Source organism: Dromaius novaehollandiae, chromosome 2, assembly GCF_036370855.1.
Source record: "Dromaius novaehollandiae isolate bDroNov1 chromosome 2, bDroNov1.hap1, whole genome shotgun sequence".
Taxonomy (NCBI): domain Eukaryota; kingdom Metazoa; phylum Chordata; class Aves; order Casuariiformes; family Dromaiidae; genus Dromaius; species Dromaius novaehollandiae.
In genome coordinates, this window is record NC_088099.1 from 7,920,879 (window position 1) to 7,944,686 (window position 23,808).

Consider the following 23,808-nt stretch of genomic DNA (forward strand, 5'->3'; position numbering starts at 1 on the left):
GGAGACATTTCTTTTAGGGTTTGTGTTATGCATGAGGTCAGACAAGGTCATTGCAGTAGTCCCTTCTCACGCTAATGCCTTTGAACCCATAGCAGAGCTCCTACAAATGCTGCTACTGATGCAGCTGAAGTGGTGCATGTTAATAAAAGAAAGAATTTTGGTTTTTTTAGGGTCTATCTAGTTGAAGACATGAAATGAGCACTGGAGAGCCGTAATTCACCAGCAGTCGCTCCTGCTCTCCATCCCAGCAACATCCTTCTAGCAGCTTCAATGACCCGGGGAAACATCCCTCCTGCAGAGAGCACGGGAGACAAGGAAAGAGGAAAATGGCTTCTGGAGTCAAACAGGAGCAAGTAACTGAACTGGTTCGTTCAGGGGGAGTTCTGGCACAGGGGCAGGAGACATCTGAAGTTAGGTTTAGCTATCTTTCTTTGTCAATGGCTTTCTTGCTTCTGGCTAATCAAATGAAACTTGAAGCCACAGAAGTTCAGACAGCCACTTTTTCCTTGATGCAGAATTGAACATGAAGCATCATCTTGAAGCCGAACTTGAACAGGACCAGCATGCACAGCTTGGCTGTGTTGGGCCTTGGTGGCACAAGCTGAAGGTCAGCCCAGGCCAGCTGAGAACTCCAGGCCATCACATGGCTGGCCGCGAGCCGGGCGGTATTCACACCGCGCGCGCAGCCAAGTGCGGGACGTCTGACAGCACCTGCCTTCACCCGGTCCGTCCTGATGATGCAAAAGGAGAGGTTGGCCCCACACCGAAGTGCAGGTTGTGCCAACCTCTCCCACCCCAGAAAGCTCCAGAGTTTGGCTCAAAGCCATCTCCCCGCTAGGCTTGACACTTCAGAGTCCAGAAGGCTCCAACTTCCACTTAACCGTGGCAGCAGCAAAAGCGGCAGCAGATTTAAACCGAGAAGAGGGGGGAGCTCGGCATACCCGTCCCGCCGGCGGGGCCAAGCAGGAAGGTTGAGAGTTCAGGCGCCGGGGGGGAGTTTCACCAAAACGCTGACTGCTCGTGCTCCTCCCTGTGCTCCGCGTGCTTCGCTTCATCTCGGTAAACAAAACCCGCGAGGAAATTAAAAAGCTCTGACGGCGAATCAAAACGATTTAGTGTGAATGAAAATAATCAGGCCCGAAAAGAGGGGCTCGGGCACAGCTGGCCGCCGGAGGAGGCGAGCGCTGGGGAAGCAGAAGGGACACGGACCGGAGCGGGGTGAGCCAGCAACGCCGCCAAGGCAAACACGGCGCAGTCTGCGCTAGCCCCTCGGCCGCGTGCCGTTAGGAACAGGATCCCCGGCAGGATGTCCTTATGTAACTGCGTCATTACCGGGGCACGGCGGTGCCGACGGGCGACCCCGCTCCTCCACGGCTCCCGGCCGCCGCACCCCTGCGTGCTAGGGCAGCGCGCGAGACCCCGGGGAGAAGCAGGTCCGCGCGGTGCAGGGGGGACAGGGCACATTAATAACTATTTTGTATCGTTCTCCTGATCTGAAACCTGAAGTCGGCCAAAAGCAAACAGCCCAAATCTTGTGTTAAAAACCAAACCAAAACAAAAAAAACCCTGTTTTCATTCACGTCGCTATATCTTTTCCAACTTCTGCTTGCTGATGTCTAGAGCTGGATTTTTTTTTTAATGACATTTTGCTCTGGCTTTGCTTTCGACACCACAGATGATAAATACGTGCCAGCAGCGGGCTGAAGCAACTGCTGCTGCAGATCCAGTGTCAGAGTGTGACAGACATGTGGATGGCTGCTGCTGGCGGGGGGACACACGACCGGGGACCCTGTGATTCCCAGTCACGTGCCACAGTGTGATCAAGGAAAACTGGCTTGGTCCTTTCCCTCGATCTCCTTCCTCTCCTCCTCCCCTTCCCTAAGGAGCTGTCGGCTTTTCTCGCGCGCGCTCGGAGCCGTTTGGTTTGATTGACGCAGGGGATTTATCTAAATTAAACTAAACTGAGACAAGAGAAATGTGAGCCGAAAACAAGGAAACTATCTGACAGGGACATGCATGAAGCTGAGAGTGCAGGAAATGCCTTGGATCATTTACAGCCCTCCGCAGGCCCTTCATCCCTCCTCAGCTCGGCTCTGGGCTCTCCCAGAGACCTTCAGGCAGGTCTGAAATCGTTAGCCGAAGGCTTTCTCTTGCTTCCCAGAGAGTTTTCCTTCCTCACAGTCCTTATCTTTCGCTAAGCAAGGATGCTGTGGAGGGGAAGAGTCCAAATTCAGGAGTAAGTTTGGAAATAAATAATCACACAGTTGCACCAGCATGAAACAAGTAAATGTCTTGGACAACATCAGTAGTGGAGAGAGGGATTTTGCTGGGGGCCAGGTGCTGTCCTTGGGGATTTCACTCCCTCGGGAATATGACAGCACTAATCATGCTGAAAACGTGTCCTCCCCTATGCCCGCGGGGTTACAGGTCTTGGTGCCAAGAGACCACCCCCTGCTCCTCCTCCTCTCCCAGCAGCGCCCCACGTTCACACCACTTCTGCTCCCCTGTTTTGCCGGGGAGGAGGACGCAGGAGCACCGTGGGCTGCCCAGGCGCTACCAAGAGCTCTCCCTGCCGAAGTGCGCTTGGGTCAGGCTTTTGCTTTTTTGCTCAAAGCAAAGGAAGGGCATCGCCAGCAGAGTATGTGGGGGGGCTCTGCATAAATTAGCTCCCGTCGGACTCAACCAGAGCAGCGTCTCTCCTTCCCCTGAGAGCCCTGGTGCAATCCATCCCTTGAGCAACATGTTCTCAAACTTATTGCATCATCTCCATCAAATATGTAAAGCACAATCTATAATAGGAGGTAGGCAAAAATAGCAACGCACACAGCTGGGTTTATCAAACCCTGATTTATACCCTCAATGGTTAAAAGTCGGTTTTCAAAGAGGGGGCAGAAAGCACAAGGCAGTCAACCACCTCCCTTTCCAGAGAGGCCCAGCAATGTCGTCAGCACACCCCGGTCCTGGGCAGAGGCATGCATTAATTCAAGGCTCGTGCTGGGCAGCCGGCGCTGGCCGGGCTCCCACCGCACCAAGTGGGAATGCGAAGCTGCCCCGTCCCGGCTGGCGCCTGGCAGCAGCCTCTGCCGTTGACTCAGCTGCCCTCCGTCGCACTCGGGCTGCTCATCAGCCCCCTCCACCCCCGGCCGATCAGTCCTGCTCGAATAGTTGGCTTCGGGAGAGGCCAGCTTGCACAGAGCACGTAACGCAGAACGTGACACAGAAATTCAAGGCAGAAAGCACATGCTCGTCATACCGGTAACGCTCCGGCCGTCCCCAGCCTGCAACGCGGCTAGTTGTGTTTGGGTTTGTTTCTCCTGGAGACAAGCCTTCTCCCTTTAGGGAGCGTTCGGATCTGCTCTGCTTTCCATCTTCCACCTATTTCATCCCACTTGGATAATGAAATTCTCCCCCCGATCCCCCCGATCCCTCGCGGCAGCCTGCCTCTCCCGTTCCCCCACGCCAGCACGAGGCTGCAGCGCACAGGTCTGCCATACCGGCAGAAACAGATGGACTGAATTGTGCTTAAATGTCACGAAACCTTTCTTCCTTACATTAGCATCTGTAAAACATACACATTTCAGACATAAAGCATGGAGCCTAAGCTATTTTCATTTCCCTCGGCTCTACTCCTACCCCCAGGGGATTTTTAGGACTTGCCTGTAACGTAGACCTCATCCTTTCTGCTTGAGGACACTGCGATCTCTCTCTGCTTCTGTGGTCAGGCCTAAAAATCTCTTTACAGCTGTTGCGCTCAAGCTGACGGTGGGGATTTGCCGTGATTTCCAAACTGAGCCAATGCCCCTGTTCAACAGCCGTGCGTGTTAATTCAATATAATGCAGCTCTGAAAATGACGCTAAGTTCTGCTTGAAATGATTGATTTTGCATTGATATGTCCCAGGTGAAAATTTGGGGATGAACTAACAAAATTACATTGTAATTATACATCTGTTTTAATGCATATGGTCCTACTGTAGCAAACACAACATTTGCATTAGCATATTCATTAGGAATACTAGTTTTAAGTGTCAAAAAAATCATCAGCTAAACCCTCAAAGTATCACAATATTTAAAATCTTAAGTGTCAGGGTTTTAATTTGCCTTTTCCTTTGTGAGACATAAAGCCTTCCAAATTTTTCTCTGCAACCAGAAAGGCTTATAAAATTACAAGAAAAAAAAATTTTAATGAAAATGGAAGGTTTTATAAAATCACACGATTCCAGAAGCTGTGGACACGAGAGACTACATATTGAATAAGCTGCAATAAAACTCAGTCTTGGTAATTAAAATTCATTAATAGCCTTCAATTCCTTTTCTCAGTTATGCAGATATAAAGAAGAAAAACCTTCTTACTCTTGATTTGCCCCTGTTTCTGAAGTGAGAATCTGCCTTACTTGGTGCATACCACGATCACAAAAGCAGTAAGTACTTAGGACTTCTGGTCACAGAGCCACTGGTCACAAAGAGCAGTAAGTGTTTCATTTCAGTAATGGTACGGGTGATAAAAAGGAAGGAAATTAAAGCGGAGACAAGCTGCTCAAGCAAATACGCCGATTCCTCTGTTTCCACTTTCTCATCTATAAATGCCAGGGACTTTTCTCACCTACCACCCAGGGGTGATTTCTGACCTACTATTTTTATTTGGCTGTGACACTTGATTAATTGCCAGACTTGCAGGCCAGCTTTGAGCTGCCTGTACCTGAGTGTACTGGTATGTGTATACACATATGCATAGGCAAATTAGGGAGAAAAATCACGATAACTTAACTTTTTAGAGCCCAAATCTGCAATCGTCACAGGTAGAAAACCCAGACTGAACACCCTTCAGATGTCCTGTGCTGAGTCTTAGAAGAGTAAATTTGGGGGAAAGGCTTTCAGTACAAAGCCATGTCCAAGAATACAAATAAATAAATAAAACACTCTCTCCAGTGTTCTGTAAGGTGCTTTAAAGAAACTGAGGTAGAAAGGCAGATTTAGTGGCTACAATATTAAAAACAACAACAACAACCCCCTCAGTGGAAACACAAGCATTTATGCACCAATAATGTCGAAAATGAGAAGACGTGATTACGGTTCCAGCAGCCGGTGTGAAGAGTATTTGTGTACGGTAGGGAAAGGGCTACCGGACACTCACACCATGCCCAAACTTGCCCGGATGCCAGTTCGTTAACCGAAAGCACTCCTGCAGCCTGAGACTGACACCTGCACGTCGCAATCCCTCTCTTTTTAAAACAGAGATGATTTCAAACATCAGCTAAAGGTCTCTGAACGTGTCAGAGGCAAGTCCAAGGGCACGTCCGCTTGTCCAGCCGCGGGACCTGGCAGCCTTCCCCGAGCTGCCGAAACATGGTGCCTTTCAACAGCACGGGGACACCTGGGCTTGGAGCAAGCCCAAGTGAAGCACCCTGAGGTTAAACCTGATTGTACACTCCTCGCTCTACGCCCTGTGCCGGATCCTCCGCTGGGCTCCCTCCAGACATCCTATGGACAACCTGGTCTACACCTTACGGCGATCCAGACCAAGACCAATCACGTACTCCTAGATCTAAGCGGCTGTCAAAAAAACCCTAATGGACATCAAGCAAAGCTGCTTGTGAGACCACTTTGAGACAGGTTGGTGGTTGTGAAACATCTCCACGAAGATAACTGTCACACTCTTCCTGTTGAAATGGTGAGACACACCAAACAATACCACAAATTCAGCTTGCCCAAAACTTGCAAGCCAGCCTGCAAGACTGATGCACTATGAGTTTTCAACAAGGTCGAATAAAGATGATTAAAATAACTCTGCCAGTTTTAAGCAGTGGAGATGTTAAGAAGTGATGGACAGTTTGATGCTTTGCAAGCAGGGATGTAAATCCAGCTCCTGTTTGGTTTTATGTGGGATATAAGTGTAATAGCAATTCAAAGCAAACGAGATTTCAGAAAATTCTCCCCCCCCCCCCCCCCCCCGCCCCGGCCAGGACAGGGAGCTTCTCGACTGTAGCACAGCCCCTTTCCTCACTTGCTTTTCCCTCCCAGACGCTCGCTGCCACCAAACGCACATCAGCTTGCGTAGGTCAGGTGAATATTACCTGTCAGCCCCTTCAAGGTACATATGACTCCCTCCAGACTTAGCCCATTTGATGTCTGCTCCCCTAGCTGCACCTCTACCATCTCCAAATCCAGTACTAAGGTTCCTGATGGAGTAAAAAATAGTCACACATTTCTGCCCTGAAGTCCCTCTGCCGAATGCCACCTCTGTCAGTGACTCATCTGTAAATCGTGCCTCTATTTCAATACTACCCTGCCTTAATGGTCAAATTCCATAAAGCGAGTAGAGCAGACGCTCTGCTCTCTATCCTGTCAGTGTGACAGAGTTTATGCAAAACGAAATATAAACCCTTAGAGCTGATAGAAACGCTTACTGCTAGGAATAGTCAGTCTCTCAGCGAGTTATTCACAGGAGGAAGCCTTTATGATATTGGAAACACCAAACCCAGAGATCCCTCTGTGATTTTTAATACAATCAAAGCCTATATTCACTTACAGCTTTAATATCACATGGATGCAGAATAACTCCGTGAAAAGTACAACAGGTCAAGTCACGAGCTGGTGTACCGTCCGGTCTACCTCCAGGACCTCCTGCACAGCTACGGTGATTTGGACTAGTTAAGGCCGTGTCAGTAACCGAGCAGCACTGTTTAACCAGGTAAAGCAGCGTTTCTAGAACATTTTTAAGATGTTCTGCCTAATCTGGTATATTATTTGAGATTAAATCATATGACAACAGGAAAGCCTCATCACAGGTATTTTATTTGTATTCCGAAGTCAGCACAATTCACTGCTGGCCACGGCACGAGGTAGAACACGAGGAGGGAGGAAGACCCTGGGAGCTTGAAAGCCGATGCGTGAAGCACAGCATGCGCGCTGGAGGCTCCCGCTAGCGCTCGGGAACCGCAAGAGCTCGGCTCACCTTCTCCCTAGGCCCAGCTCGCTCCACCGCGCTGGAGAGTGACGCTCTGGGTGTACCGAAGGGAGCAAGGAAGGGGACCAACCTAAAGGCCCCGCTTGCAAACCTCGTTTCTGGAGATGGAAGACTGGAATGGAGGAAGCTCTGCTGCAGCTCATGAGCACCGGGGACTTTGCAGATTGATCAGACGGTGAGACCTCCCCCAGGTATGGCCCACAGCCCAGGCGCCTGAAACCACAGGGAGGAAAGACAGCAGAAATGGAAAGAAAAAACCTTTCAAAGACTCTGCTCCTCTCTTTTCCATTCCGGGCATACTACAGTTCCTCCTTCTTTTCCGAAAAGGCCCAGTAACCTGTTTTCTAGGGCAGCGGGGGATTTGTTTGTTTTTTTCCTTTGGTGACACATTGCATTATCGATCATGCTAACGACCTGCTCTTTCTGGAAACGTCAACACTCCTTTGATTTTTGGACTCCAGGCCACGTGTCCTGGTTTCCTCTCCCTTGGTGACCGCATCGGTAACAACGTCCATGACCTCCAGCACAGCCGCCTCCTCCTACGGAAATACCTTATACTGCATTTCCAGCTCATTCCCTGGGACAAGGCTGCTTTTCTACAAAGGAGTTACCCTCTCTTTTCACAAACAGTCCACAAAAAGTGGGATAAAACCATGCAGTCCAACACAGGACAAAATTCCAGAATTTGAAGGGGACTGCGGAGGCAGCACAGTTTTACGTGAGAGCACAGACATCAGCTGCTTTTCCAAAGTCCTTACAACGCATCGATCTAAAAGGTCCATGCCAAGCAACATCTCATATTCATCTCAGATCAATGAATCTTATCATCATCCTATATTAATGTATATGAGATGATACTAGTTAGATAAATTAAATTAGGGAAGATTAGTGGCAATGGTGAATATAGTGGATTCTTGCAAAATGAAGATCTCTGCAGATTTAGCGCTATTCCAGAGTGCAGCCTTGCCGGACTCCTGTGCAGGAGGGATTTCTTCCACGCATTTTGCCAGCTGGGTAAACAGAGAGGTTAAGGAAAAAGCTGTAGACTCAGACCTGACACCCAAATCCATAGCATTAATTTAAATTGAAAAATTGTGCTGGCATCTCTGCGGGGATTTAACTTCAGGCGCCTGAATGTGCTTGCTTTTAATCTGATCTGTCCAAGAACACGCAGCAAGCTCTGATCAAGGAACAAAACCTAAAACTGTCATTTCCCTCTCTCTTGTTCTAAGCAATATATACATCAACGCCCAGATCTGACACGGAAAGCCTCATCATCCGTACTTCAGCAACATACTTGCTTGAACATCCTTTTTAACCTCCTAACAAAACACGGTCTGGGCAAACAACCTGCTGACTGCACCAAAGAGCGTGTCTGTACCGCAGCCCAGAGCTGGCAAGTGCGCGGGTGCCGTTTCCCAGGTCTGCCAGCACCCTGGGGTATTTATGCAGGTGGCTGCCTGGAAGCTCCCTGCCACAGCGTTACCTGATTTAACGAGATTAACGCCTACTCTGCACAGCTACACGGTGGCCAGATGTAATTATACAGTGTCAGAGACAGACACGCTGACACGATCCATCAGGTTTCCTCTGAGCGGGCCACCTAAGTGAATTGAAACACGCTGGTTTTCTCTCCTTGTGTTGAGCAACGTCTGCCATCGCTGGGGAAATTACAGATTATCCCATGTGTCTGTTTGGTTTTCCCAAACACAAAATACAGTATCGTATTTAAAGGGACACAGTTCCCATAAAAACCATTCTGTCTGAAACTCTTCCGCTATTACTAACACCTCTCCCTCCCCATATAACCAGAACTAGCACAGAGCAACAGGACATCTAGCAGGACTTTCTGCTTGCCTCCCCAGTGTACTCCTGTTATTTCTCCTTTTTGCTTATGCAGAGTCAGAGAGAGGGAAAGCTTTAAAGCGGGGTAAAGAAAAAAACCCCACAAAAATTCCCTGGAAGATTTGAGACCATTACAGAAATGGCCTTTATGTCCCCTTAATTGTGAAATCCTGCCACGCTTCTCTCAACCGGGTTGTGAAACAGTCTCTGTACGGCCAGAGATGCGACGACACTTTATCACCTCCCTGCTGATGAGACGATTTTCTCAAGGTTAGCCCTGCTGGGCCAAGGCCAGACCGTACGCCTGTCTGTCAGGGACAGGGCAGACGCAGCGAAATCACGTCCGTACAGCGCAGGGGACCGCTGAGCTTTCCGCTGAAGCTTTCCTCCCAGGGCAAAGCTCTCTGCCGGGGAGCAGCAGCGGTTGCTGCCGTAGGGGCGGCCTTCCCCACCCAGCAGCTGAGAGAGGACAAGATCGTGCGAGCTCATCTGGGAGTCAGAGATCCCCCCTCGTTTCAAGGGAGGCGTCAGTATTTTTCTGCTTTATCTTTCTTGTAGACCGCAATTGCTCTGTTCTTCCACTACAGCGTTCAAAATCTGTTCCTGAACAGACGAGCAAAAATACATGTAACGTTCATAGCTACTGTTGACGAGGGTTTAACAGCAATATGAAAAATGAAATAGCCTAAAAAAAGGCGAGGGGGTGACACCGCCAGTTCCTCTGCCCTGCTTTTTTGCAGGACCTTGCATGGGCAGCTGGTGGAAGCTGCTGTGAGCCACCAGCCCAGCCACCAGCAACCTTTCAGGGGTTTCACATCCCTCATGGAGCCCATACAAGGCACTGACAGAAGCAGCCCTTAGACTACGTGGCCTTGGAGGACATCAGGCTCGCCAGTCTCTTTGTTGAGCTCCTTAAACTGGCACGAGGACAGCATATAAGGCATTAGTGCTCAAAAATATCCATTTTCAGTAGCGTCTTGTGGAGACACCTATACAGCCGACAGCACGACACACAGCAAAGCCTTTGGGTAGGAATCTAAGACATCCAGATGTTCCAGTTTTTCCAAAGTGAGCAAAAATACATATGCTGACACAATATCCTGGAAGAGGGTCTCAAGAGACATTTAGAGAAGAAGAGCCCAACAGTAAGGGAGCAAATGTAAATCCACTGGGTGCAGCTCTGCAATGGATTTGCATTTATGTACTGGAGCCTAGGAGCTGACCCTTCACATGCAAAACGTTTTGCCCAGGAGCCACTAATATGCAAGGCAACTGCACTGTTTATCTCATGCCTCTAAGGAGTTTGCTTCTTCTATCTTCTAAAAATTAGCATGGGCAGAAATACTCAGCATTTTCTCAGCTGCTGATCAACACTGAGGAGTTCCCCTATATCGGGAATGTCTTATTTTTCACTGGAAAAAGAGCGTGTGTCGCTTACCTGCCTCAGGCCCTTTTCTGCCAGATTGGTGGAGCTCCCTAGCCAGACACCACCACCTAAGGCACCCACAGCACCTCTTACGGCTCACTGCTTCCCTCTTTAAGCAGACCATGGCACATCACGGCAGGTATGGAGGATGGATCACAAAGTCTTTTTAGAACCGAAATTAAAATATTTGTTTGGGGTAAAGTAACACAAAAAATATTCCACGTATATCCTATTAATCTTTTTCAACCAGCCCTACTATTAACACCAGTCCTGGTGCAGTCCCCCACGGCATCCCCTTGTTATCCTCTGACCCTACTGAACATGGATTATCTTGTGCTGCTTGCCCTATCTCTTAGGGGCTGTCTTCACTGCTACTGATGGCCAGAAATGACTATATTTGACTTCTTCCCTGTGAATGAGAAAAAAAAATACCCCAACTGACTTAATCGGCAGCACCCCGGTGACTTAGCTGCATCATCACTGTCAGTAGCTGGAGTGTCAGCAGCAACCCACCCCCAGCTGAGCACGGAGCTCGGGTTTAAAGCATCTCCCGATCAAAGTGCGAAACTCCTGCGTGTGAGTAGGAGTCAGCTGGGGTGAAGCTCAAGCTACCAGTGCAGCAAAGACAACCCGGAGTTTCATCTGCTGCAATAATTTTCATTCTCGTAACAGCTCATTTTCCCAAACAGCCTCTCATAAGGGATTTTAAAATCACATCAGTCAGATTTCCTTTGTCAGCTCGTTTCTGAACATTCAAAAGAGGCCTCGAAGACTGAGGGAAGGAGGAAAACAGTCTGCTCCGTCATGGCACTTTCCTCCAAAATAGTGCATTTTAATACAGTGCAGCTATTTCATCCTTAAATCCTTCAAAATGCCAGTGTAAACAGCGCAGAGCTGGGGCTTGTTCCTTCGTAAGTGCATTACCACCTCTGTCATCTCATATTTCTGTTTAAAAAGAAGGCATCGCCTCAGTGTCTTTGATGAAGAATATTATTGCAAAGAACATAATCAGCTTCCCCGCATCTTCTTCTTGTCCTGAAACATTCCTCTTACAGCTAGATAATGGAATGAAGCCAAGGTTTCCATGTGAGTTCCTGTTTCCAGTATACCAGTGAACATCGCGCCCTCATGTCTTAACTATGTGCTCTTCAAACTGTCTCTTAAATTGCGCTCTGTTTGCAGGCATGTAAGCTCCCTTCTTATTTCCTTGTCTTCAAGATGCCCGTTTAGCTTGGACGAACCCGGACACTTGCCATTTAACCACAGCCTTTGGTACAGTGTCAGCAGCAGGCGGGCTTGGCCTGGGACAACCGGCCTGAATTTTAGAAACGCAAAGAGGGCTACAGAAATGTCCCATGTGCCTTTAGGGCTGCATATAGGATTTTTTTCCATCTCCCTCCCTCAAGTTGTAGTGCTGAGAACTTAAATGTCCAGAGTTTCAAGGCAGGAGGGTCTACACATTGAGTCATGTCATGGGGGACAGAAGTCTGCTCCACTGCAGGTGACCTGGCATGTAATCTATCTCTAGGTAGAGTCACCCAACCACAGTTTACATGTAAAACATGCTGAACTTCCACCAGCTCCGTCTGGCTGACAGATAGCTTTCGGGAGCAGCATGCTCTTAACCTATAGAGCAACATCATTTTACAAATGGAGGCAATTATTTACAGGCACTGCTTAAAACTACTTATGCTAAAGAAGAGTTTTGATAAGCTATATCCCCACTCGGGTGTATTTCAGGACAGCTCTTATCACAAAACCCTTTAAAGTGAACAAGCTCTGCATTTCAAGTGTCTCCCATTTCTGCCTCGTTTTCTTGCTGTAGCAAAAAGGGGCACTGTACGTATGGGCAGGGACCAAAAAAGGGGAACGAAGTACGATCTTCAACACCCTGCTTGCTTACCCATGCCCTTCTCCTCCCACAGGCAGAAGCCCGGGAGCCATACAGGGCTGTGATTCAACTTAGGATCAGATTTTGCTGAACTCGTCGTGCTCATCACTTTTGACCCTGCTTTTATCCAGTCAGCACCCCACACCTTCCCTGTGCAACATCAGGCTTTTGCTTTCAGTCTCTCCTTCCACCTCGGCAGCTGTGATGCCAATCCAAATGTGGGACAACAAGAATTCAGGAGGATTTAGACAAAAAGCCCTGAACTTGGCTGGAGGGAGAGTAACTGGCCGATAGACTGATTACTCCAGGAATCAATAACAATTTAGGACATTAGAAGCGACACGATCCCTCTGTAGTTACCTTCACAACATCTTGATGGGATCGATCCGTTTTACCAGAATTTTACAGATGGGAAAACTGAGGAACCGTGACACTAGGTAAGAATAAAAAACAGGCTTTCTAATCCCAGTTATGGTCTCAGTTGCCCTTCATTCTGGCTGGGGACCACAGCGCCTACCTACACATCAGCAATCTTTTCCTTGCCCTATGTACATCTATATGCCTATATATGCCACATAACCTCACGTACTAACTGAATATAGCACAAGCTGTCACCAGTATATATTGGGGCAGGTCTAACCAGGCACTGAGGCACTCCAGTGTGAACTGGCAGGCTCTCGGGGAAGCACTGCCCTGACAGTGATTTATCCACGTTTAGAATACACTAGGAAAAAAACCAGCAACTCATTTGCACATATAAGGTTTTTTTCTTCAGCTAGAGAAATGCCAGGCAGCCTTTACATTGTCTCCAACGGTTTAGCTGATTATCACATCTCTAATTCCAGTTCACACAATCCACACAGCACTTTCTTATTATGGATGTGCTGCTGACATGTACAAAGACTGATTAGATAGTTAGACACAAGCCAAGGAAATACTTAATAAATACACAACTTCACTTTCCAGGGAATTATTTTACTACAGGCTCTTGTGTGCATAGTTGAACTTGTGTTGATAGTTTGATCTCTGCCCTTTCCTAGCAAAATATTTTCCAGCTATTGAGCTAAGTCTTCCAGATAAATAAATCACAGTCATAATATTTTTCAGGTTTACATTCTCCCATCTCTTAGACAGTGAACTATCCTTGACTATCCTAATTACAGTTCTTACAAAGCTGCTTTCCTATCAGAGGGCCAAGAAATGTGTTTCCCCTTGTATAAATGGCCCACCTTGTAAATGTACCCAGTCCTTGAAATCAGTATAGGAGAAAACTACACTGCAAAGTCCAAATGCATTTCTTTTCAGGTACGCAGTTACTTGGGTGGCTGACAGAAGACTTTTGGTTACACACCGGAGAGGTCTGGTGAAGAGAGGACAGTGCGCATAGGTAAGTGGATGAGCCGCAAAAGAAAGGTATCTGCTCCTGGGACATCTCCTCCTGGTCAGTCCCCAGGGTGGCATCCGTGGTGGCCTGGTCCTGTCTAACCAGTCACTTATGGCTAAAAGATGGCTTCATAATACAAAGGTGCAGACTGAGATCGCCTGAAAGAGACACAGTATAACTAGAAAAGATGCAGAAAGGGGTGATAAGGTTGACTGAAGATACAGAAGAAGTACACAGACTACAGCTCTTCAGCTTAGGAAAGACGAGTGTAGGGAAAGGATGTGGCAGAGGTCTGTAAAACCAGGAGTAGGATGGAGGAGGGAGACAGGGGACAACTGTTAGCTGGGTACTCCAGAGTAAGACCACGGGAGCATCAGATGAAACTAGCAGGTGGAAGGCTCCAAACAAATCCAAGGAAACACTGACACAGTGTGCTCTTAAATGGTGCAACACTGTCAGTGCTAACAGTTCGGTTTAAAAATGCAGTTGGACAAGATCACAGAAGAAATATTCATCAAGGGCTACAAACACACCAATTTCAGCTCCAGAACTGAGCCACAAAGTACTGGGGACTGGGAGAGCATAGTGGGAAACACCATTATAGTCTTGCCCTGTTCCTACACTCTTCCCCATTCCTGTGTTACTGACAACAGGCACAGACAGATACTGAGCTGGAGGGATGTCTGCCCTGACCTGGTACATTCATTCTTGTGTTCTTATGTACAGTGAGTTTCAAAGTAGTAATAACAGTAATGTAAGCTAGTGCCTGTGCAGAAGGCCACCATCGTTCTAGTTCCAAACACACTGTGATTATGATAAAATACTTAATTTTCCCAGAGCCTAAAGGTTACCACACTACTAACAGTACCAACCTTTTAAAGATGCTCCAGGATCTATAACTGAATGAGTGATACAATGACAAAGCATTACCCATATTATTAACTAAACCTCTCAGTATGTGAGATGGCCAAGTACATCAATATGCCCCGGTCCTCAAGTCCAAATAGCCAAGGGTCTGTGACAAAGCTTTATACAAGACATCAGGCATTAAATTTGATTTTCAGAAGCACCAACTGCGGCTGAGTAGCACCTTTTAATATCAAAACCTCCTTCCTGTGTTTATCTTTAAGTCTACAACAGGGGGCTTGAGCTGCTGATTTCAGAAGCGTGAAGCATCAAGTCCAGGCCTATGTGGCCTGTTCATGGTTACAAGATGTTGTTGCAAAACCAGTGGCAGGATCAAACCTGGTGGATTCCTGACTCGTATCAGGAAAGAACCAGATTAAAGCAAGTTGCAATCGCACTGCCTGCAATGCAGTGACGATGCATCCAAGTTACCATTAAACACAACACTCAGATACCCAAGATTAGCCACGGCAGCACAGCTGCAAAACTTGCCTGGGAAGCAAGGTGAATTGTGAGCTCCATTACAGGGCAGCGAGAGAGCTACCAGTCTCCAACTGGCTAATTTAAAGTTTGCTTCTGTAGAGTTATTTTGTGCAGTGGGAACTGCGGGAGAGCTGTACTCGCATCTGCATGGTCACCCAGGGTTGAGACAGTGCCATTAAGCTACCTTGGCAGCTGTGAGACTTATGCTATTCATCATCCCTGCACAGATGAAAACCTCCAATATTATGATTTCTTCAGTCCAAATTTTTTCTAGTTTAGGTTAGTTTTCCCCTCTGTCTATGTAGCTTCACTGTTCTAATTTTCAGGAGAGAGCCAGCACCAAGCATGTCCTTCACTCTCCTGACCTGTCACCATCAGAGAAGCAGCATCTCTCTATCTCCCAGACAGTTTTGCAATTAAATTTTAAAGAGAGCTACTCACTCATGTTTTTTGTAGTAGGCTTTCACCTCAGCTGGCAGCTCACTACCATAACATAATCCTTTCTGTATGAGTCTCCTAAGTTAGTCTCATTAGTTTGGAGTATTGCAGTTTTCCTGTATTCGTCTCTCACATCTCAAGGTCAGTCTGTGCTGTGGGGATTTCTTGTAGGGATCTTGGTGCTTTGCCTTGTGTTTTGTATCAGAGCTTCCTGTGTTATCTTTAGGAAAATCTGTAGCCAATTACACTAAGATGCTTTTATTTTTAAAGCTTTCAGTTTTTTAGTTCAAATAATAGACTAATTTCCCTATTACCACTGCCAGGAAGGATCTCCATAAACTTTTAAAGAAGGACCTGGCTGATACAAAGGAAAACTCTGGACTCCTTTTAGGACGCAAGGAAATAAAAGCAAATCAGAAAGTTGTCACCTGCTCTGGGATAAGGAGGAGACTTTTATTGCAGCCCAGTGGAAGCAGCAGCCTCTTTAGAGGCAGAAGGAGCTCTTCTGACCACCTGAGGTCTTGCCAGCTAAGGGAGGAAAAAGAATTTGACTTCCATGAATACGTCCCATGCAGAGAATAGTAGTACCAGGAGCTCTGCTCTTTCCTAGAGCAAATTTTGTGTCCATGCCAAAGCTGCTGCCAGGCTGAAGGTGGAAGTAAGAGCACCAAACAGAGCACTTGCTGGCAATAGCTCCTGTGATTTGGGAGAATTTTTCCCTTTCAGCATATATAGCACTAATAATAATATATGATATTATAGAATTATATAATATGTATTATATATAGTATATATCTATACAAAAAAATATTACTCCACTAATGTAAACTAACATCTCCAGGAGACTCAGCTAACGATGAATGCACAAGTCCTTGAATGAGGTTTATTCGCTCTGATTTTCTTCTCACCCATGGCTCTGTATTTGAGAAATTCAGCCAAACACGCACTTCGGTGTAGCTCTCTCCCCAAACAACAGAGACAGCAGGCCAGGTTTGTGCCTGGGGTTTACAGCTATCGGCTTTGCATCACTGGACCTTTTCAGTGAACAACTTTATTCTGTTTAAAGAATTACATTTCTGTTTTCACACTTCTATGTCTCCATTTCTAATTACTTTGCAATATAGTTTCTTCAGATTTCCAAAACTGATCCAAAAGAGCACCCAGGGAAGAGGTAAAGAATATGGGTCATATCCCCAGGTGATGTGAAAGCAGTGGATCTCCAGTGAGGTCAGAAAATGAAGTAAGAACTAATCCTATTTTTTTCCCCTATAATCATTTGTTTCAAGTTTGAAAAGTTATAATGATGGGAACTGAGGAATAGCCCTGTTCCTCACTGCACAAATATACTCCTGTGATGTCTGCGTTACCATAGGAAAACTGCTTATCTTCATTCTAGAAGATAAACTAAACATAAAAAATGTAATTCGTAATACTAAGTAAAAATAATTATGACAATATGTAGGGTAGGGGCAGCTAAAGACCTACACATTTCAGTATCAACTATGTCTGCAAACTGTCAACCCAAAAAGGTCATTAAAATAATCTGGCCTTTTATCAAGAACAAACTCTTGCTGACTGATAATGCTGACTGCACGATGCTAATTCCAGCCACCTCTGAAAGCTAAATTAACCCTTTCCTGAGTGTCATGTATACCATACGTGAGATGTCAACTGTTTTGATAAAAATTTGGTTCTTTTTCCATCAAAGATGTTTTCAGTTAGTTCTGCAGCTCATTAACTGTGGAACAAGCTGTTCATCTTGTTGCTATTTTGCCTTCAACCAGCTACTACCCTCTTTGTGGAGATTTATTTCGTTATCTTCAGAGGTAAGCACTAGCTGGGTTGGGAGGAAAAATAATACTGAGTATAATCTGGATTTCCTTACAGTACAGAGGACCTTGTCCCTACAAGGTAATATGAAAACACTCAGCTCCCATTAGCTTTAGCATGAGAGAGCAGAAACTTCCCTACTGGCATTCAACATTTTTCAGGTTTGGATCCCTCACAGACTTCCACAGATATTAGTAAAAAATTCAATAATTAGTAGGGATTTTGATATCTTACTTTATGTTATATAAACACATATGAGCCCACCAGATCTAACGAAAGAGCTGCAGATCTACTTGCTTGAAAGCTAAGATCCTTTCCACATCGTAACCCACCCGAGCAACATCCCACACAGCTTTCTGCATCCCTAGTGCGCTCGGTGGTAACGCTGAACACTTCTCTCCGATCAAAAGTAACGTACGCCTTTTGCCAAAGCTTCAAACCCACTGGCGCTGTGGGGTTTCCGCATGAAATACATTCCTCTTGAATACTGGTTTTACATGATAGATTATTTATAAGAGATTTCAGATGCTCCCTCCTTAAGTCAATAGTGGACTCCACAGCCTTCGTGTATCACTGTCCCTTTTGATTTCCCCTGGTTTTCTTTCCTTGAGATCAAGGTGATCTATTTTTAGTACAGGGACTGGTTAAGTGAGGAGTTGCTATAGTGACAGATAGCTGATACCAACCAAGTCCCACCGCAATTCCTCAAGCTGGTAAATGAACACTTCTCCAAGCGGGGCAGTGGCTCAGGGGTGCCCCGACACTGCTTAGCTCAGGGTTGCGTTAATAACTGTCCAGGACTCTCAAGGCCACACTTAATTTGTACAGAATAGCCAGAAGGCAGCCTTTAACTCTGGGTGCCTTTTGCATGCTACACAGCTCTCTCTGCCTCTGTCAGACCAGTGAATGATTGGGTGTTGCTAAGTCTTGGTCTTCACAGTGGTCTCCTTCCACTGGTCTGCTGATGTTGATCAGCTGTACAACCAGCCCGAGCTGCCTGAGGATTCACCCTATTCTTGAAAATTTATAAAAACAAGGGCAAATGTATGTCAACATTGAGAATTTGGTGCAAAAAAATACATGGCCAGGACAGTGGCAACTCCAGCTTTCCTTGCAACTGGGACAGTTGAGATAGCCCACAAAATCACAGAAACGGTGGTTGGAAAAGACCTCTGGAGGCCTCCACTTTGTTCTCCCGCTTGAAACTGGTCTATTATCAACCTAGACCAGGTCAGTCATGCTTTGTCTAGCTGAGCCTTGAAAACCTTCAAGGATGGAGAGTCTACAACCGCTTTGGGTTACCTGTGTCAATGCTGCACCACCCTCCTGAGGGAGTTTCTACTAGCCTGCAATCTGAACCTCCTCATTCACAAACTCTATCTGTTGTTTTACCACCTACCACTTCCAAAAAGAGTTTGGCTCTAGCATCTTTGCAACTCCCCCTAAGGTAGGTGCAGGCTGCTATTAGATTGCCCCTTAGCCTTCTCTTTGCTGGACGAAAACAGCCCTGATTCCTCATCCGCTTCTCATAGATCAGGTGCTCTAGGCTCCTGACCATCCTGGTGACCCTCCAGGGAAACCCTCTCCAGTTCCTCAGCACTTTTTGGACTGGGGTACCCCAAACTGGACACACTATTCCAGGAGCAGCCACACCAGCATTAGGCAGAGGGGGATGATAACTTTCCTTGATTGGATTGCTCCATTCCTCCTAACGTAGCTCAGTACATAATGGCAGTACATTTTTGGATCATTTTCAACACAGTATCCACCATAACCCCAAGGCTCTTTTCTGTAGAGCTGCTATTCAGTCAGTGCCCAGCGTGTGCTGCTGCACAGGGCCATTTCGCCCCAAATGCAGGACTCGGCACTTCTTGTTCCTGAGGTTTCTCTTGGCCCAATGCTCAAGTTTCCCAGGGTCCCTCTAGATTGAAGCTCTGTTGCTCAGGGTGCTCACCACCCCCCAGTTTGATCTCTCTCACAGACCTGCTGACAGTACACTCTGTCCCATCATCCAGGTCGCTAATGAACAATATTAGTCCCAATACTGATGCCTGAGCATTGCCCATACCTAGTTTCAGGTATTTCCATTGGAAAATGTCAGTATTATTCCAGCCTCTTATCCTTAAAACTCAGTTCTTCTGCCAGTAAGGCTGGCACAGTCCTTGCCTCTGACACCCCCAGGTTTTTGCCACTCTTGCAGCAAGAACCTTGCAATTTCAAACTTTTGCCATGTCCATCTGTCTCATGTATCCAGCTGATTCTGTGTCTCACTTCCCCACGCTCCCTTATCTCTATTTCTTAAATCGGTTTCTTGCACTAATCTTGTTCATTACCTCTAATTATACTACACATAATAATTTTGACAAGAGTTTTAATTGCCTGTAGGATAGACAGGATTATATAAAAACACTGAAGTGGTACTGAACTACGCTGTATGATGGAAGTCCGTCTCCTTACAGAGCTCTGCTATAGACTAGCTCTCAGTTTATTTGCTGCTGACGCTGCTTAGCATTTTGCTAGCCTGTGTGGCATCTGCATCTACTCGGGAACTGCGTATAATGTAGTATCGGCCCTTAAATTTGCTCCGATTAGCTCGAGTGAATGTCAGAGTCCGACGTCTCTGATGTCTGCATACCTACAAATGAGAGCATCAGAAGCTGTCCTCCCACCAGGGCTTTCTTACAACACGAAGGCCCAATGTCTATCCATCGTGTGGGAGACTCAGACGCTACTGCACTAACCCAGGACCCCAGAGGTTACAGGCAGCCCCCAGCCATTCCCACACCTTAAGCTGAGGCCTGCAGCATTCACTGCAGCTCCCTCCTGCCGCCTCGGTAACTCAGAGCCAGCAGAAAGCAACAGAGATGTCACAAATCATCCTGTCCCTCTCCAAGAGCATCGCAGCCAGGAAAGGCAGCACTTCTCCCAGGAGTCCTCTGCACACTATCGTAATTCTCTCACTGACCAAAGTATAACCATGGGGCCAGACGGACACAATTCGTGAAACAATCTGGTTACTGAAGCTCTGAGCGTTTCAAAAGCTTCCTCGTTACTGCACTGAGAACGTGCTGCTGGGAAGCAGCGGTTTTCGGATGCCTGGAAAATTCTCTGAAGAAACAACAGGATGCTCTTAATTAACATGAGCTAATCCTATCATCCCTCCTCGAGCTAAATCACCGTAACTTTATCAAGGTAAGAGCAGCAGAAACAGGACTAAGATGGGAACTCCTCTGTGCGAGCGCGGGATGCACTGCTGGGCTGTGTCCTTGCACCAAGTAAGGCTGCGTGACCCTTCCAGCGTGGAGCCTCTAAGCCAAGCCTGCCGACAGCACGGTGGTATCTCACGGAGCAGAGCTTCATCTCTCGAGACTTAAGCCTTCACGTTTCAGTACAGCTCTGCAATGACAGTAAAGTGGGTAAAACAATTCTGAGAAGTTAAATCACACTGCTCACAGCCCTTCTGAGTCCTTGAACTGCTTTTAGGTTGGACAGGAATAAAGGTGAAAGTAGCCTTGTAGAAAACAGCTGAATCCTAGTAATTCCTGGGATTTGCTGATCCAATAAACCTGACAAACAAGCTGCCTTAACAACATCTTTTAAATTGCGTTCTTGGGCAATTCACTGAAACTTTGAGCAGGAAGTCAATAGTCCAAAACATTGATTTCCAATTAAACAAAAGCACCTACCTGCCTAAATGCTACTGTCAAGAGGAATTTTATGCTGTGAAAACGATCTGTCCTGGAAATTTGCTTTTAACCTCTGGCAAAAGCATTTGTGATATGGATGTACGGAAGTGTAAATAAATTGTGGTCTCGGTTAGTACACTCAAATCAAGTTGGAAGTCAACCTAGGCTAACAGCTTCTCATGCAGATACTCTTCTGAAAGTCAAAGCCTTGGAAAAGTACGAGTAAAGAAGCAGGAAAAAGAAATCACCACACTACTCCAAATTGGTACAACAAGGCTGAGACTAATCCTGATCACACACCGAAATCAGTAATTCAAGTGATTCTCTGCATATAAATGGTGATCCTCTAGCACTCAGCGTGAAGGGACTCCAGGCTGCCGTCTTTAAACCGAGACATCACATATGAAAGTCTTGTCTGCATTATGTTCTTTTCACCTTTATAACTCAGGAATGAGTCAGATGATTAATTATATGACAAGGTAACCCAGATAGTTTTCCAGGCTTATATACAGATTTCCTCTATACATCAGAAGTGACCTTCCACCTCAGTGAATCCTCTTTCCTCTCCTCACACTTGTATTTCACTGCTTTATCTAGATTTAATCCCAAGATTCACTTTTAGTTTCCCTCTGTCTTTCAGGGATAACATTCCTCCTGTTTTGCCAAATGACACCATTTGAATAGCAGCAAAATTAAAGAAAAATATACCTAAGACAGTAACAAACTGAAGTGTCTGTTCTGCTGCATCTGCCTTGGAGAGACAAATACACGCACCGACAGGCACCAAGGTCTGACACCTGAAAGCTCAATTCAGTGGAAGGTCCACATCCACAAGGACCTCCGGGTGCTCCTCCTGCTTAAATCCAGCACTGTTTCCAAAACGCCCTGCCGAAGGCGATGTCCTGCTCTGCTTTGAGCCCAGCTCATCTCACCCACCGGAGATGTTCTTGGCAACAGCATGGCAACGCCGACTAATGTCATTTACAGTAATATAAATATTCTGCATCGAACTTTGCAAATAGGTGCACAGAGCTGCATGGAGCCCCTGCAGGACCCCGGAGGAAGCGTCAGTGGGTAGGTCCATCTGTAGCAACAATCTCTAAATCTGTTCCTCAAGAGAACTTACTGCATTTTCACATCCATCACCTGCCTTTCAGACAAAAATAATGTTCTTTGAAAAGAAATTACTTGGATAATTGGCACCCTCAGACAACTCATTCTGAGGGTGAGGAGTCTACACCTGTTTAAGGCCACAAAAGGGTGACGAAAGGGCTCAGGAGGAAGGATGTTACCCAGCTCTGCAGCGGGGGCGAGTGAAGGGTCCTGCTCTGCACCAGGGTGGAGGGAGAACTCTGCTCAACGTATTTCACTTTGAATTTCTTAGTCTGCTTTTAACCTGCACCACCACCAAATTAGTGGTGGTTTTGTGGGTTTTCTTGCTATTGGCATTTACCAACACCTGTCTGAAAACACCTTGCTGATTTTATTGCTCCATGGGCACAACCCTTTCCTCCACATTCAAAATGCCTTCAAATGTGAAGATTTATGTGAGTATCTGCCCTGCCGATGTGTGCCAGAAAGCAGCAGGAGAGTGAATACGTGGGAAAAGGTCTCAGATATTTCACTGAACTCTTCAGTGCTTTTCTGCTCCCTGACAACTAGCTGCAAAAGCTTCACAGCTCCCAGGTCCTGGAGCTCTCTGTAGTACACGATTAATTGGCACTGATCAGTCAGGGCTGCACATTTTCTAAAACCACTGTCAGCTCAACAGAGCATGAAAACCAGTTGAGAAAATCATTAACAAAGGGAAGAGCTCCCAGTGTCTGATGCTGATGGTTGCCCAGTCTCTCGTAGCTGCTTTTAAGGAGCAACAGGATTTTGTCTTTTCAGTTCTTTTACTATCATCGCCGGAGTGCCGTACCCCGGGAATGCACAGCAACCTCATCACTCTCATTTCTCCAGGAATTTTGTCACTGTGGTCTCTCCTGCATTGCCTCATACCAGAAACAGCCCACCGGAATGAAAAAAACTCTCCGCTCGGGTCCTCCCTCCACTGGCATCACCTGCTTTGGGGCAAAACGTCTGATGGGCCGCAGCTCCCCAGGCCGGCGGAGCAGGAGTTCAGGAGCTCCTGCTGTGGCCACTTCCCCCTTCCTGCCCTGTTCTCAGCGCAACAACCTGCAACCGGTGTCTCAGCTGTGCTGACAACGTGTGAGCGGAGCCGGCCTGAAGCATCGCCTCGGTTTACGTTTGCACCATCGCTGCACTTAAATGCTGTAGGCTGTGCGCCTGTTGGCTTGGTGTCACTCCATGCCGTGGACTGTTATCTGAGCCGAGCGCACAGTCGCTGCATGACATGGTAACCACACAAGGTAGTCACCGACGTGACCGTCCCATCTCTGCCGTCAGGAGAGAAGAGCCCATGATTTCTCTGCTCTACACACGATCCACACTCACCCCCGGCTCTGCCTATCAGGGAAGGACAACGATGAGCTGTGGAAGAAGCCCAGGGCATTTCTGACCACATGGGGAAGGCGTTTCCGTAGGACCTGAACCACAAAGGTGCTTTAAACATACTCCAAAATACAGTATCCAGTACATTAGGTCTAGAGACCCCGTAGCCCTCCATCCCCAGAGGTCAGAAGGGACAAAGTAGGGACATTTGTGCTCAATGCCGCCAGTGCAGCGAGAGCAAGTCACGGAGCTCCTCCATGCCATGCCCTTGCCCTTCTCACCGAGACGTTCACATCGGCGTGCCTGGGGGGCCGAAGCATGGCTACACGTGCATGTGCTGAGCCCGATTTCATCTCCACGGGCAGCACGCGGGGGAAATGCTGTGGGCTTGTGTCCTACCTGTGCTGCCAGCCCAGCCTAGGGACTGGGTGCTGGCTAAGCTAGCTCGTCCCCCCAGGCCAGTTCTACTCCAACATGAACGGCTGGAGGCGAACTGCCGG

The 23,808-nt window shown here is 47.0% G+C and overlaps 1 protein-coding gene and 1 long non-coding RNA gene across 5 annotated transcripts in view; one reads left to right on the top strand and one right to left on the bottom strand.

The window, feature by feature from the left end:
- The window catches only part of LOC112981361 (uncharacterized), a 39,460-nt gene extending 37,873 nt beyond the window's left edge, over positions 1–1,587 (top strand). The window contains exon 4 of the long non-coding RNA XR_010387530.1: positions 171–1,587. This is a non-coding gene — a long non-coding RNA (uncharacterized LOC112981361). The remainder of the gene's footprint in view (positions 1–170) is intronic.
- PRKAG2 (protein kinase AMP-activated non-catalytic subunit gamma 2) overlaps positions 1–23,808 on the bottom strand; it is a 228,254-nt gene that overhangs the window by 91,187 nt on the left and 113,259 nt on the right. The window lies entirely within an intron of this gene.